General features: G+C 39.9%; 1 protein-coding gene across 1 annotated transcript in view; it reads left to right on the top strand.

Moving 5' to 3' along the window:
• Window positions 1-17,067, top strand: part of LOC122815150 (probable E3 ubiquitin-protein ligase HERC1) — a 5,886,073-nt gene that overhangs the window by 1,270,942 nt on the left and 4,598,064 nt on the right. The window lies entirely within an intron of this gene.

Raw genomic sequence — 17,067 nt, 5'->3', positions numbered from 1 at the left:
GTAACAAAGACATACAAATCTATACAAACTTTATACATCTTATTGAAAGATGACTAATGAGGATGGTGATTTAAGATGTTGTAAGTTACACTCAGAAATGCAGAGAAACATTTTTAAATTGTAATGTAAATGAGAGGTAGACTTTCTAGTAGAGGAACTCTAACAACTTCATTTTGTAATCCTTGAGTTCTTAACTGTATTAATTTTCAGCCCAAGCAGGTTTTAGGGTAGCACACTTGTATACCATTCATCCCTTGTTCTCTTGGGAGAAATTTCCATCAAGCAAGTGTCATTGTGATGGTGATTTCCTGTGATACAACTTATACCTCTCCTTGATTTTGGACACTGGGAATCCCTCTTTATCTCCACTCCCAGACCTAATCTGAAATTTTTGCATTGCCTCAGACGAGATTGTGAGATCCCAGTGCAGTTCCTTACTTGCAGTCATAGGGATTTTTATTTGTGTGACCTACCCATTCACCCTCCCCGACATCTGATGTGCAGTGGTGTAAGGTCATTGTGTCCAACAGTATCTTCCATTGAGTCTCCAGAATTCTGTAAGCTTGGAGTGTCTAGTACAGTTTCACTACCCAGGCTGCCACCCCTGCTTATGACCCATCCCCCCAGGACAGTCAAGCTGGTATAATACTGCTGCCTTTTCCGTCCCCTCCAAGTTGGATGCTCATGTGCTGGGCTTTCAGCTCAAACCCAGGTCTGCTGGGTTGCAGTCATGTCTCCTTCCCTCTGTGCCATGGGGCTGACTTAGTAGGCACTATTCTTTGTTGTTTGGCCATGCCCCCTTTGAGAAGTTCTCAGAACTGAGCCTGGTTGCTTGCAGCAAACTTAATTTTTCTCACTTTCTCTCTCTCTGTGCCTGTCTGTCAGTCTATCTGTCTAACTGCGATATCAATCTGTCAGCTATGTGGACTTGGCTGGCGAACGATTTTCAGCCATAAGGCTGAAAAAAGCAGCAGTGCCAGAAGAAAACCCACATAGACAAGGAGAAAGCATACAGACTGAACAACGACAATGAACAAAGGGCAGGGTTGAAACCCAGAACCTGAAGATATGCGGCAGAGCTGTAACTACTAACCCACATGCTGTCATAATATATGGTTGAAAAAACAAGTCATAGTGTTTTCAAGATGCATGGAGTTTATTCTGTTCATTATCTAAGCAGCAAAGCAATATTACAAAAATATGTAAGCACAGAGTTCACAGTCTACACTGCAGTAAAACAACACATAGGCAAATACTGCTGAAAAGCCTTGGAACGTATTATTACGGATCTCCTAAACAATAATATAGGCAATCTCCAAGTACATGATCCCACCCAATTCAGATTCATCAGGAGCAAATATTGCCTATAGAACCTAGTTGACTTCTTTGAGACTGTTATCAAGGCCCTGGATGAGGGAAAGTCAGTACATACAACTTACCTTGACCTGGCCAAGGCATTTGACACAAGGCCCCACTCAGCATCATCAAAAAGCTTAACACAACTTGATGTTAATCCCTCTCTCATCAGATGGGTGGCCACCTGGCTCACAGGACCCACAAGGTCAAAATAGAAGCCACCACCTCTGACAGCAGACCTGTCACTAGTGGTATTCCCCCAGGGATCTGTCCTGGGACCCCTACTGGTTTGGTAGCTGCTTTTCATAGGTCCAGGCAAAGACAAAGAGCCTGTGGTTGACCAAGTTTGTGGATGACTGTAAGTTGGGTGCTGTCATTGATTCCCCAAATGATGTTAACATACTGCAAGAAGGGCTCACAGTTACAAATAACTGGTGCCAAAGTCATGGCCTTAAGTTAAATGCAAAAAAAATGCATTATCATACCATTCAGAAAAAACACAGCCTCTACTGATTACCACATCAATGGCAACCCCCTAAACACACAACCTGTGGTGAGAGGACCTGGGTAATCAGGTTGACAACAATCTCGCATTTGGCCATCATGTGGCAGCAGTGGTCATAAAAGCCTTTTACTTGGTTCATCTCATAAGTAAAGGGAGTGCATCCAGAAAATAGGAGGTTATTACCTCACTGTACTCTTTCCTCATTAGACTTATAATTGAGTATAGCGCCCTATTTGGTATGTACCTCTCCAAACACCTACATCAACTGGAAAGACCACAGAAGTACCTCACAAAGAGAATCCATGGCCTCCAAAACCTGTCCTATGCGGACAAGCTCAAATCACTGTCCATCTACACAGTATCATACAGATTGCTCAGAGGTGATCTGCGTCTCGCCTACAAGGCAATATTGGACCCTGGCTTACTAGAGATGCTCCATATCCGCAAGTCTTACTCCTTGTGCATTACCCCTCAGTAGGCCGAAATCTAATATGCAACATCAATAAAATCTGCTGGAGAGATAGGTCTGGCTCCCAGAGGCTGTCCCATCTCTGGAATAGACTTCCCATACATGTCAAACAGAGTACCTCGCTGACTCTCAAGTGCAACCTTGATGACTGGATGAGAATAATTTGTCCCAGGTGTTCCACCTTTGTCCCTCATTGACTGGGAGTGAGGTGCTAACTGAGGTTTCTTTTTTGGGGATAAACTCTTGGCTAGGATTGTAAGGGCCCTAGGACCATTAATCTAGTAACCTGCTATGATCTTAAAGTCGATGTTGAGTAAAATGTCTAAACAAAGCAAATAACTGCAGACTTCACAATCCCCTCCATTATAAAAAAGGGGTTAACATTTTGCATAAAGGTCAAGCCTATAGCTCCTTTTTTGTACACTTCCAGTAAACACTCATAGCTCCTTATGACATCCAGGCCATTTTTAGGTCTGGCTTCTTTAACTGAGTAAAATATCAGCTAATTAATTGGCAGTATTAGAAAGGGCAAGGAGTTACTAGCAAGATGATACTAAGATTGTTAATGTAGTATGTCATGCAGTAGAGAAATTAATCACTTTTTTGCAACCTTTGGTTCATATATGTTCATGTATTCATAACTGAGAAACCTACATGCTGTTGAGGAGTGTGGTGTGAAATGGCATGGCAGGAGACTGGAATGTTCATTGTTAGTGTCCATTTATATCACACTATGCTTGAGATATCACTAGTTGTTTGTCAGTAATTACAAAAATAAACAATATGTCCATAATTACTTAATATTTCAGAAAATAAATGACTTGCAAACTATTGCATGGTATCAGATGAAACCTTAGATATTGTTGAAAAAAGCTGTGATTGATATTTGCACTGTAAGTTGCACATCTCGAGAGGTATTCAGTGTTACTTGTATTGTTAATTATACCATTAAGCATATGTCTCATATCTCTGTAAATATTTCAATAAATCTGCACACAGAGAGGAATTTATTGTTGTTGAATGAAAGCTTATGTGTGGTTAACAAAAGTGTTCTGACAGTATTTGTCTAGTTTGTACAGTTTCTAAGATATGACAATTTGTGCAAGTTTAGCAAAAATATAATTCTGGGTGTGAAGGCGTTATAATGTATTATAATAGTATGGAAATACTTTGACTACACAGGCTATTATCAGTGTAAATAATACTTCTCACTGATAATATTGTAATTTATATAGTTTTAATAGCTTTTATTGTTCACAAAATATTTGCACTTCGTTTATTTTATGCTTTTTAAGTTGATTTGTCAGAAAACTCTCTGGAATGCAATCAGTATGTTTTATATTCCTTCTTCTGGTGCCTTTAAAAGCCCACTTCTTAATAAGGCAGTCTGTCAACTATTTTTGTTTTAGCTAACCAGGGGATGCTATGAATTCTGTGAGTTTGAATGGGTTATCTTGTTACTTTGATTTCCAGGTGAATTTTTTTTGGCAAGAAAGTTTTGTTGAGTTAATTGCATCAAAACAAAAAAAATGGTTGTTAATCATTGGGTCATCAGTCGTGAGTTCAGAATAGAGTGTAGTTAGAGTGCATTGTTGTGGCTACCAGACATGGAAAGAGTTTCTTCTATGTGGATACTGAATACCACTCTTCTCATTTTTTGACTGCCTGCAAAGGAGTGCAAATTTTTCTTGTGCTTCCGTCAAAGAAGTCATATCTTCCCCTTCAGGGCAACCATCAAGTAACTTTCCATGTGAAGCATTTCTAAAGACAACTAGTTTCACAGATTCATCCTTCCCTAGAAGTTAAAAGTTTTGACCTGCTTTTGCAGAAAGAAACTTCTTAACATTTTTATTTGCGTCCGGAATCGTCATAGGACTAACAAGAGTTTCAAACCAGTTTAGTTCATGACCATAAATGCCTTGCTAATACCAACTGTACTCCCTTTATCAAGGTGGGCCAGGCCAGTTAGTCCCAAGGTAAACTTGAATGTGCCTTTCCAGTCATCTGTGTTATTTTTCTAGAGTGATAATGTATCACACTTCTCATCCTGTAGAGGCAGTTTATTCCAGAGGTGGGAGAGGTGCTGTGTAATGTATCTCTGTGTTATTCACTTTCTTTTTATCTGCTGTTGATGATTTATGTCCCTGGTTCTGGTGTTTGCTAAGCCATTAGACATATAGATATGTAGGAGATCAAGGACAAGGCTGTGCAGTGGCATATATTTTGATGAATTACTTCACCTAGTACATCTTCTCTACAGCATGGTCTCCCTAGCATATCTTCTTTGTCTACTAAATAAATTGGTTCAATATATCATTCCTGCCCTTGGTAATTTGACCCATCTAACAGACATGGAAACCTCCTCTGTTTTTCAGATAGTCTAATGCTCACTGGATAACCATTTACTACTGGACCTACTAGACTAGCATGACATGATTTGAGAGAGGTGCAGTTATTTGTATAGCACAGAAACCTGTCCTGTCAGCTACACAGATAGGTTCCTTGATTCATAAGTTCCAATAGGCCATTAAGAAGCCTTGCCCAATTTCCCAGTTGACCCAAAGCACTGTCTAAGTTACTTTCTCAAGGTCAACACAGAGGGAATCAAACTATATGCCACAGGAAGCAACTTGTTAAATTTGCATAGCTTTAATCATCTGTACTAATTGTCAGACTAATCGCAGTTAAGGGGCTTCCAGATTTGAACTGGGGACCTCTTGATCTGCAGTCAAATGCTGTACCACTAAGATATACTTCTTGGTCAATAAGCAGCATATAAATTCACCTGTACCTCCATAAGATCACACTAAAATGGCACTTACTGAGGTATAAAAAAAAATCAGTCCCTGGGCCTCAAAGAATCAGGACTGAGGAATCTTTGCAGCAATTTGCTAACATAATTCCACTTTATACACACACAGTGCAGTGATCCACCAGACTGTATTCTGCAAACCATCTAAGGCCATTGTGTGCACATCCAAGCATATGTGGCTCTCAGCTGAGCAGATTTTTTACAGAATGTCCAGATTTTTGACTTATATTTTTGGTCCATTTCTCATAAAATGGAGTAGTTTTCTGGCAAATCAATTGCAAATAATTGAGGCCTTAAGTCAGAAAATAATGGTAGACATCTGATTTTCAGACTTCATATTCTTCAGAAAATTCATGCTGATGCAAAACCTGTTATTCTTTAACTTTCTGTGTTTGCAAGAACAATATTTAAAGTGTGTCCCTATATTTGAGCCTTTGTCCCCCATTATCTGTGGTTTTGTCCAGATTTCTTGATCTAAGAGGTTGAGAGGTATGCGTCCAAGTGGAAATGCCCTAGCTACTAGTGAACACAACAAACTGGTTTACAATAAATTCCAATTTGTACCATATCAGGGCTGGTCTACCCAGTGCCAGAAATCTTAACAGTAAATTGCCAGATCTTGAAGCTGTGCTTCAACTTTAATACATCCGCTTCTATGCTGTAACAGAGACTTTGTTTCAGTCTAATGACATAGGTTCATAGGTAGGTACTAGGCTATTGGCCCTAGGGCCTATATAAGCGTAGCCAAACGGTACCCTGGCTTTTGCCACCCAAGAAAATTATTTTCCTGTGCCCCTGTCAAGCAAGAGCCACAGAAGTGATCCCCGGGGTGAATTTCAAGATTTTTCTTGAAGAGTGCTAATGAGGAGCTTTGTTTGATATATATATATATATATATATATATATATATATATATATAGGTAGTTTGTTCCAGAGTATGGGAAGTCTCTGGGACAGGAATCTATCCCTCCAGCATGTTCTGTTTATTGTGGTGACAAGGTTTAGGTCCCTAGACCGTGTAGCTCACTCTCTCTTTGCAAAGTTTCAGTGCCTGCCATGTGCTAAGACCCATTGGAAACTGCAGAGAAGTATCTCTATTTGTCTGAAATGCAGTTATTTCTATGCAGATTGCCCATGGCCACAAACAAAGCATATTACATTTTAAATTACATAAAATTATTTTATAGCATGATGTAAGTACCTTCCATGTACCTGGACAACTATGAAAATTTTCTAAATGTGCTTACTGAACAACTTGTAAATAAAAAATGCATTTTTCGATCGGTGAATACAACAGTTAGTTGATTAACTAAAGCACATGCACCATATATGTTGAGAATGCTCAATGATTCCTAGACTTAATAAATGCCAACTCCTTTGTACAAAACTAACCAGCCGAATAGGGGTGAAAATATATATATATATATATATATATATATATATATATATATATATATATATTTATTTTTTAAACAAGAAACATTTTTATTGAATTATCACTTATATTTATATAAATGAAAACAAACCATATTGACATATTTTCAGTTCCAAACATTATACATCACATATAATCTTCTATATAGTCATGGGCAGTCAGACATTACATGGCTCATTCAGTTCCTGCCTTCCGTTAAACCACATTCCTCCTCCAAAACATTATTCTGTGTGTACTGATCCCGCAATTCCAAATGTTTTTCTATGTAATTTGCTACTACTCTTTTCTAAAGATCCCACTTGCAGTTCTTTTATCTCTGTCACTATATTCACTACTTCCACTACTGTTGGTTTAGACTTTGATTTCTATTTTCTAGTAATTGCTTTTTAGGCAGCCCCCAGAGTTAAACTCAGCAAAGCCTTACTATGCCTAGGCAATTCAGATTCTGTATCACAGCTCAAAACAATTAATGTTAAGTTGTCCAATCTCGCCTTCATTCTTGCTGGATGGATCGGCTCCGACTCGGCCACTTTCTATAGCTCGAGAGCTCTTTACTGGCTCAAGGCTACCCCTTATCCCAGAATGCCCAGCGTCAGCTACCCAGATCTCGTTTGCCACTTTAGCTGCAAGGTTGTGTCAATACTGGCTCAGGCTTAGTATAACTTTTTTCTCTGTTTAAAGTTATATAATTTACTTGAAAAGTTAGTATTTTTTTTCCTCTGTTTATAGTAGTTTGTAAGTTTATTTAGTCATAAACCCCTTAGCTTGTCCTTTGTTGTGTTCTTGTGCTGTGTTGGCCATCGCCCCTTAGTCGCTAGGGCTTCTGTTGTTCCCTGAACTCGTTTAAGTTAGAGAGTCCCCCCCCCCTTAAGGACAGTAATTTAAGTTAGAGGCTCTCCTTTTAGGTTTTTATCAATATAATTTTTTATTATTGTAGTGTGTCTTTTTGTGGTACTTCCTTTTTTTCTCAAAATGTCCAAGGAAGATAAAACCTCAGGGTTTAGAAAGTGTGACTCATGCTGTCAGAAGATGTCTCTGACAGATGGGCACACCAGTTGTGTGTACTGCTTGGGGGCTCTGCACATGCAGGACTCTTGCTTTATTTGTCATGCCTTTAGTCCAAGTGTCCTGCAGGAGTGGAAAAACAAGCTTATCCTCCATGGATTGTTGAAACAGGATTCTCCGGCTAAAGCATCTCAGCCAGTAAAATCTTTGAAGTCAGTCAAGCCATCGGCTCCATGTTCGGAACCGACCTGTAAGCTTGACAGACAAAGTGTATTGGTGCCCTCTAGCACAGACAAGACTACTCCTCTGTCGGCTCCAACTGTTACCTCAGTGCCGTCTCGGAGCCACAAATGAGCTAGGTCTCCTTCATTGGAGCCGATTTGCTCGGTGCCACAATCACCCTTACTTCAGAGCACAGCCAGTCATCGCTTATCTTCCCACTCCTCTCGATCCTCAAGATTATCAGATCAGGACGTGGAGAGAGTTATCAGTGGGTTGCTGAAGTCACAGGCCCTTGCAAAATTGCTTTCGAGCCCGCCTCAACAGGCCTTGGCTCCATCCACTTCTATATCGATTCCTCCTCCGACTATGCTTAGCTTGGAGCCTGAGTCCATGGATGTTCCGATAGTGGTTCCGTCGGCTCCGAAGAAATCCTCTTCGGCTCCGATGTTGGCTCTGATTACCTTGGTTCTTCCTTCCAACGAGGTATCTGAGCGCCGAAGCTCTATCGTCGGGTCACAAAGGGGGGGAAGTGGCATTGGACCCTTGTCTGACCCCGCTCTCCCTCTCGGAGCGTCGGCTCAGTGGAGTTCGGCTCCCACATCGGCCTCAGAGCCATTGCCCTCGGTGCAGAGTGGGATTCCTGTCTCTTCGGAGCCGGGGTCCTCTTTGTGTCGAGACTGCAATGCTTTCAAGGTCATGCATAGAGTGCTGTCCCCACAGACAACCCCACTATTGGTCCCTTCGGTGCCTGTGCCAACCTCTGCTCCTCCTCCAGCTCCAAAGCGTAGGGAACCTATGCCCCAGGACACCTCATTGGGTGAACCCTCTTCTTCCAAAACCTCCCCAGAGCATTCTGAGCAGGCTTCCCAGAAGAAAAAGTGCAAGAGGAAACACCAAGACTCCCCTGAGTCTGTCACCTTAGATACAGACCTGGATGAATCGGAGGGGTCCCCAAGGTCCCCCTCTGAAGATGTTTCCTTTTCAGACATCCTCGAGATTCTTAGGCAGAGGCATAGCTGGATGTCCCTAGCCCCCTCCGAGGGTGAGTCTGTATACCTGGACTCATTTGGTTCCCGACCTTCCACCTCCTAGGTGTCTCAGCCTTTTGATCCCCTCATGTCCGTAGTGTCTCAAAAAGCTTGGTCAGCTCCAGATTCCATGGAACCTGCCCCGAGGAGACCTAATAAATTTATCACAGCACCCCAAGACCAACAATTCTTGATTAAAGGTATCCTAGTTGATGCTATGGTGGTAGCCACAGCCACAAAGAGAGAGTTAGCTGAAGTCTCCTCATCTGTCCATCCACCGAATAAAGAGTCTCGTACGATGGACAGATATGGGAAGCGAATGTTTTCATCAGCGATCTTCTCCCTTAGTTCCCTGAACCGTCTTTACAATTTTACTAGACTTCAGAGGGATCTCCTAAAAGAGCTTGGAGATACCCTACAAGATCAGGATACTAATTCAGAGTATGCTTTATTCAGTATAGAGCCATTACATTATATTGAAGATGATAAAGTAGGTAAGTCAAACTTGGATGCTTTTCATATTGGGGCCGACTTTGATAGGCTCCAATATTCATTTGTTTTGACATCACCTTCAAATGGTTTTTGCACCAATTTACATGGTACAGTGAATAACGATAATACAAAATGTAAAGAGTTGGTCACACGGCAAACATTCAAAAATATAGGACTTGATGTTAGGAACGATATGTCAGTAGCACCAAGTGATGTTGTCTACCACGATGTTTCGTTGGATGATAGTGTTAATGATTTTGTTAAATTTAATTCAAATGGGAACTTAAAACAGCATTTTCATAACACTATGAACAACGATATTCTTATGGATTTAAGTACGTATGAGTGTTTAAATAACAATAGTACTTTATATGATGTTAGTGATGACAATGATGTAGTATTAGAACTTATAAGTGATTCAAATGTATGTGGTAATTCTGAATGTGAACAAGTTATTTTTTCAACTGAAGATGACAAAGTTAACTATGTGAATTTTTTCATTGATTTTAACCCTGAAATTTACTTTGACCAACAGAGTGTGGGGAATATGGGTGAACCTGTTGTAGCAAATGAGTGTCACAATGACACCGATAATGTTTTGAGTATATTGGAAAATGCATTTTTAAGCTATCCCACTGTCACATCTAACACCAAGGGAGATTTCAGATTATTCAATTATTCTAAATTACCCATTAATGAACAACAGGTAAACTTGTTTTCGAGAGGCTTTAGTTTTGTCCCATGTAAAAAGGGAAATTTAGTGGAATCTATGTTGGACTTAAAATTGTTCACTCGTAAACTGAATTTAAAGGTTTATTTTCATAATAGCAGTGAGAACAATGACAGTTATGACAAGGGCAAACTAACTAAGCCTAGTACATTTAACCCCCCTATAAATGACAGTGTAGGTACCTTTGAAAAGCTGAGTGAAATTGACGAGGAAGTTTTACAAATCATACAGGAAAGCTACACATACTAATATATCTAAAGAGGAACAAATTATACTAAATGAGATATGTAATATGAGGGACATTAGAATCATGAGACCAGATAAGGGTAATGGAGTGGTTATTACGGATAAAAGTGATTATATTTCCTATATGACAAACATGTTACTCAGTGATTCTTATATTGAAGTTAGTAAAAATGAAATCAATATCACTTTTAAAAAAATAGATTTACTACTTAGTGATATGTTATTTCAGGGGGAGATTTCAGAGACTGAATATGAATATTTGACAAATGAATATCCTGTCATCAGTGGAGTTTTTGGTATACCCAAAATCCATAAGGGGTTGAACAATTTGCAATTGCGACCAATAGTTGATGGAAAGAGGAGCAAAACTTGCTTTATCAGTCAATTTTTAGATCATTATTTCAAAAAAAGTATGTTAAAATTCCCCTATATCACTAAAGATTCATGGGATTTTTTGGGTAGACTTAAAGAATTTAATATGAGAGATGGATATCATTTTGTAACGGTTGATGTTTGCAATTTATTTACAACTATACCGCATGACATAGGTTTAATCTGGTTGGAGGAACAATTGTTTGAAACTCATATATATGATCAAGACAGAATTAATACATTGGCCAATTTAATGGATATTGGGTTGCACAATAATTTTTTGTTCTATGAGGGTAATTACTATCAACAAAATAACGGTGTGGCAATGGGGGCATCATGTGCCCCAATGTACGCCAATCTTATCATGCGTTACTGGGAAAATAATTATGTATTCAAAACGGAATTTTATGGGCACATTAAAATGTATACTAGATACCTGGATGATATTTTCGTCATCTGGGATGACGATCAAAGAGCCTTGAATTCCTTTCTTATGTACATTAACAAAACTGTTAGATTTTTGAAGTTTACTCATGAGATTAGTCAGGATACAATTACCTATTTGGATATTAGGTTATCTTACAACAAGGATGATGGTAGATTAAAATCAAACATATACAGGAAACCAACGTTCTCCAATTCATATCTTCACTATGTCAGCTGGCACCCTGACCATCAGAAAAAAGCCATTGTTAAAGGGCAGATGGTCAGGGCGGCAAGAATGGTGAGTGATGATCAGGAATTTATGGATGAACTGAACTATATGTCATCCTTGTTTCAAAATAGGGGTTATCCTGAACAATTATGTCAAAGCATACTTCAAGAAGTGGCAAATAAAAGACAAGTTGGGACATATCAAGCAATACTAAATTTTGTTTTTTTATTAAATAGATGTAATATAAATAAAACAACAATTCAACCAATGACCAATAACATTCCTTTATATATATTAACATTTAATGACTCATTTGAAATTATAGAAAAAATTATTATGAGGAATTGGGAAATTTTGGCTAGAGACAATATGTGGGGACATTTGTTTCAAGGACAAATTAAGTTTATTTACAGGAAAAGTTTGTCGTTTAAAGACATGTTTGAAAAAGATAATGGAAATAATGAGGGATGTAACACTAGATCTAAAGGAAATTTTAAATGTGGGAGGTGTTTTGTGTGCACCCACATTCATTGTACATGTGCCAGTATAGTTGAGAATTCTTGTAACATTAAGATTAATGGACATTTTAATTGTTATACATCTAACGTCATTTATCTTGCATTATGTCAAAATTGTAAAGCATTTTACGTTGGAAAAACCAGCAGGCACTTTAGAGACAGAGTAAAAGAACATCTGCTGGATATCCAACATTTAAAAACAACCAATGCTTTGGCCAGACACATTCAAAGTAATGTTGATCATAAGTTTAAATTTTGTGTAATTCAACACGTTACCTATGATCCGCAGGGTAAAACTACTCAATATGACTTGGATGTCAAAGAGTTAAAATGGCAGATACTCTTAGATGCATACAATAAACCAGGTCTGAACGAATATCATACCATCACACCCATATTAAAATTTAATAGGGTGAAGGGGAAATAAAGGTCAAAATTAGAGGGGTAAAATTGGGTTTATTGTTATTCAGTTATTTATATATATATTTTTTTATGTTCATTTTTTATTTCATCAGCTGTATCATTCTGATTAATAACGTAGATCTGATATATTATTGATATAATTTCATTACACATCATATTTACAATTTACATTTTTCATCACAGTAGTAAATTTGGTACTCACATCATTATTTCATTGTCATTTTATCATGTATATATGTGTCAACATAAAGACTTTTACATTGAGTTATATGTACACAAATATTTAAGTCGCACATATTTATTTATTTATTTATTTAACAACATCAGGATGCACTGTATTTCGAAGTACATTTTATGTTGTTTTTAGTACATTCAGTAGGTAGAGTATCAGTACATCAATATGGTACGTTGCTAAATTAATGAGACATCAATTGTCAATTAATTAATTAACGGGGTGTAACTTTGTGTATTTAAAGTGTTCGAGTAATTGTGGTTATGTATTCTGAAGAAGTTAGTTGGTACGGACGAAACCTAGGTTAATACGCATTGCTTCAACAAAGGTTCGGTTTACAGTTGTCGTGGTTGGTTTTTGAAGAATTTTATTCCAAGCTCAATATATACCCTAGGTGTATTTGGAACTGAATTTTGCTGGTGTACATCTCCTTGATCGGCTAGTCTCCTAGTTTTCATATTTTCACAGTCGCTGCTCATTTTGGTTCCTCCGGTGAAAGACACTTACCAGGTGCCAGCAGGAAGGCAAGACGCTCTCTGATGTGGGAGTCCATTTTTCCACTCCTACCAGACCATACCCAAAGGGTCAGAAGGGTGGAAAGATGTGGTTTCGAAAATCCCAGAGACCCTTGCCTGACGCATGTGGTGATTTTTCCCCCAGAGGCAGAGGTGGAAACAATAACAATGGCAGACGCCACCCTCGTGGCAGAGGGGGTCTGCAAAATCAGGGTGACAGAGATACGTTCTCTTCCAAACCCTGTCAACATCCCTGAAGGGATGCCCGACTGCTCAACTCTGGAGGCAGTCGGGGGAAGGCTTTCATTGTACCCAATTGCCTGGCAAAATATTACAAAAGACAAATGTGTACTAGCCATTATATCTGGAGGTTACAAAATTCCCTTCCATCAACCCCCTCTTGTTTCAAAACAATCCTTCCCAGATGTTCCACCCAATCTGTGGGATCAGGCAGTCACAGAAGTTTCAAGACTGCTAGAAAAAAGAGCCGTCCAGGAAGTCCCCGCAGACCAAGTAGGATCCGGAACTTACTCAAGATTCTTTTTAGTGCGCAAAAAGACAGGGGACTGGAGACCAATTCTGGATCTCGGCAGATTAAACAAATCTGTACAAAAAGAAAAGTTCTGAATGGTAACATTAAACAAATCTGTACAAAAAGAAAAGTTCTGAATGGTAACACTGCAGTCCATTCTCCCCTTTCTGGGTCAGGACAATTGGATATGCTCCATAGATCTTCAGGATGCATACTATCATATAAAAATGGACAGACGGTCCAGGAGATTTCTATGCTTCCGGTTAGGGGCCAGTCATTATTAATTCAGAGCTCTGCCCTTTGGTCTCACCACAGCCCCCAGGGTGTTCACCAAATGCATGGCAGTAGTTATGGCTCACCTGAGATGTCTAGGATTCCAGGTGTTTCTTATCTAGATGACTGGCTCCTCACTGCTACCACCAGGCAACAACTTATAGAGGCATGAGATTACACCGTCACATCCCGTGCTCAACTAGGCATCACAATAAACTTAAAAAAAATTGCCTTGTTGCCCTGTCTCTATTACATACATAGGAGCAGAGCTAGACACAAGAAAAATAATTGTAAAATTGCCTCAGGAATGAGTTTCCATTATTCGACAACAGGTGTCATTTCTGCTGAGGAGCAAAAGAATTCAAGTCAAATATGTCCTTCAAGCTCTAGGGTCCATGGCAGCAGCCATTCTTGTAGTTCCCTTAGCACGCTTTCACATGAGAATCCTTCAGTGGCTTCTTTTCACACAATGGTCCTTCCAGGAATTACCCATGTCTCACATGATGCTAATTATGGAATCTTGCAAAAGACACCTTTATTGGTAGATGGTCTCCCCACTAGTGACTCAGGGCAGACCTTTCATGGAATCCCATCTGGTTGCCACAGTGACCATGGACGCTTCCCTGATAGGGTGGGGGGGGGGGGCATTATCTAGGGAAGACAGTCCAAGGCATGTGGCAACCTCAAGAGTACCACTTGCACATCTACGTCTTGGAGATAAGAGCGGTGCTCCTAGCATTGCAAGCTCTTCAAGACTCTCTCCCTGCCGGGACTATTGTACAGACAGACAACATGTCAGTGGTTTGGTACATCAACAAACAGGGCGGAACCAGGTCTTACCCCTTGTGCCGAGAGGCCCTCAGACTGTGGCAATGGTCAATTTATTCCCAACATTTTCTGACAGCAACGCATATCCCTGGGAAATCCAACGTAATAGCAGACAGGCTCAGCAGGGCTATCCTCATGCTGCACCAGTGGTCTCTGAAACAGGAAATTGTGGATCTTATTTTCCACAAATGGGGCCAGACCTTGCTGAGATCTCTTTACCTCTTCCCCCCAACAACAAATACAGCAGCTACTTCTCCCTTGTTCCTCCTCCAGGTCAGACACCCAGGAACGCTCTAGTCCACGATTGGCCTCAGGGACTCCTTTATGCATTTCCCCCCTTCCCCCTAATTCCAAAATCATTCAGAAAGCAAAATCGTTGGGTTGCAAGATGGTCCTCATTGCCCCCTATTGGCCTCAACAGATTTGGGTTCTGTCCCTTCACCCCCACCTTCTAGCCCAGCCTTGGGTTCTGGACCCAGTGCCGGACCTCTTGATTCATCAGTCAGGCAGGTTACACCAATCCCTCAAGTCTCTCATACTCACAGCTTGGTTACTCCACTTCCAGTCTTAGCTAGGCTTCCCAATATTTCCCAAGCAGTGCGTGATATTATTGTTTCCTCCCGTAAGACAACTACAAGGAAAGTTTATACTAGCAAATTGAAAAGATTCTCTTACTGGGCAGAATCCAGGAATTTAGATCCTTTTACAGCTCCAGTACATGAAATTTTGGATTTCTTAGCAGAACTGTTTGTCTGGTGCAGCTGCTGCTACCATCAGAGTACAACTCGCTGCCATTTCAAATTTTCACATCAGAGTTTTTAACTCAAGCATAATGTCTCACAAACTCTGTAAGGCCTTCATGAGAGGTACATCTCTACTCAGACCCCCAGTGAGAGAGCCTCTTCCACCTTGGGATCTCAGTTTGGTTCTGGGCTCCTTGATGCTGCCACCTTTTGAACCAGCAGCATCATGTTCTTTCAAATTTCTCTCTTGAAAAAACTCTTCCTAGTTGCTATTACTTCTGCCAGACGTGTTTCAAAACTCCATGCCATATGTGTTTGCCCTCCATACCTGGTTTTTCACAAAGACAGAGTTTCTCTGAGAATCAACCCATCTTTTCTACCTAAAGTTTGTTCAGAACACAATTTGAATCAATCCATTGAACTTCCTGTCTTTTTCCCTAATCATTCCAGCAAGGCAGAATACAGATTACACCAATTGGATGTGCATAGACAACTACATTTCTATCTCCATAGAACTAAAGAGCTGAGAAAATCAGATCAGTTGTTCCTTTCATTGCTAACAACAAACAAGGCCTTCCAGTTTCTAAAGTAACCTTATCAAAATGGTTATCAGACACCATTGCCTATACTTACCATTTGCGACAAAAAGATCTTCCAGCAAGACTCAAAGGTCATTCAACCAGGTCATTAGCTACTTCGGTAACTTTTCATTCTAGATTGCCCATAGATTCAATTTGTGCAGCAGCTACTTGGGCAGATCCTCATACATTTATTTCTCATTACAAACTAGATGTGGTCTCCCAGGGCAAGGCTTCTCTTTGGTTCCACGGTTCTGAAGAGTCTGTTCCATGAGCCACCCAGGATTGAGGTGCTAGGGACGCTGTCCCATCCAACAAGAACGAAGGCGAGATTGGACAACTTAACATAAAGAAGTTATGTACCTACCCTAACGTTCCATGTTAGTTGTCCTTCATCTCGCCTTCCTTCTTGTGTCCCTCCCTCCTTCCCCCTTCCTCGAGGCTTGAGAGGAGTTTTTCAATGGTTTCACTGGCTAACTTGTTTTGTTCTTAGTTGCTTCCCAAGCAAACCTTGACAACTTACTGTATATCCAGGTTTAATAATGATGGATTATCTTCTATGATTATGTCTAGTGTGAGCTATCTCAAACGGGATCTGGATAGCTGACGCTGGGCATTCTGGGATAAGGGGTAGCCTCGAGCCAGTAAAGAGCTCTCAGCTATAGAAAGTGGCCAAGTTGGACCCGAGGATTGGCTCCGAACCCATCCAGCAAGAAGGAAGGCGAGATGAAAGACAACTAACATAGAACGTTATGGTAGGTATACAACTTTTTTTCCCTCGTTACACCAGTTTGCTCACCCAGTATTTCTGACAGAATAGACTGCAAAGAATTTTTAAAGTCTGCCAATTCATTACAGTCTGAAATAATATGTTCCCAGTTACCTTTTTCTTCACCATCACACCTCCAACATGTACCGTCTACCTGAGGAAGAATTCTTTGGAAACTGCTTGGGATATAAAAATAACTATTTGTAAAACACTTCAAAGCAAAGATTGTAAATCTTCTAGATTTTGTTGCATATTTGGGAGCTCTACATGTATCTTCCCATTGTTATTTTGTGAATTGCTTATCTAGTCTGTCTTCCTTAGTCCTGTAT

This window comes from Protopterus annectens, chromosome 1.part1, assembly GCF_019279795.1.
Source record: "Protopterus annectens isolate FY-2018-M chromosome 1.part1, PAN1.0, whole genome shotgun sequence".
NCBI lineage: Eukaryota > Metazoa > Chordata > Ceratodontiformes > Protopteridae > Protopterus > Protopterus annectens.
The sequence above is the reverse complement of the archived record's forward strand: the minus strand, read 5'-3'. Positions and strand labels throughout refer to the sequence as shown.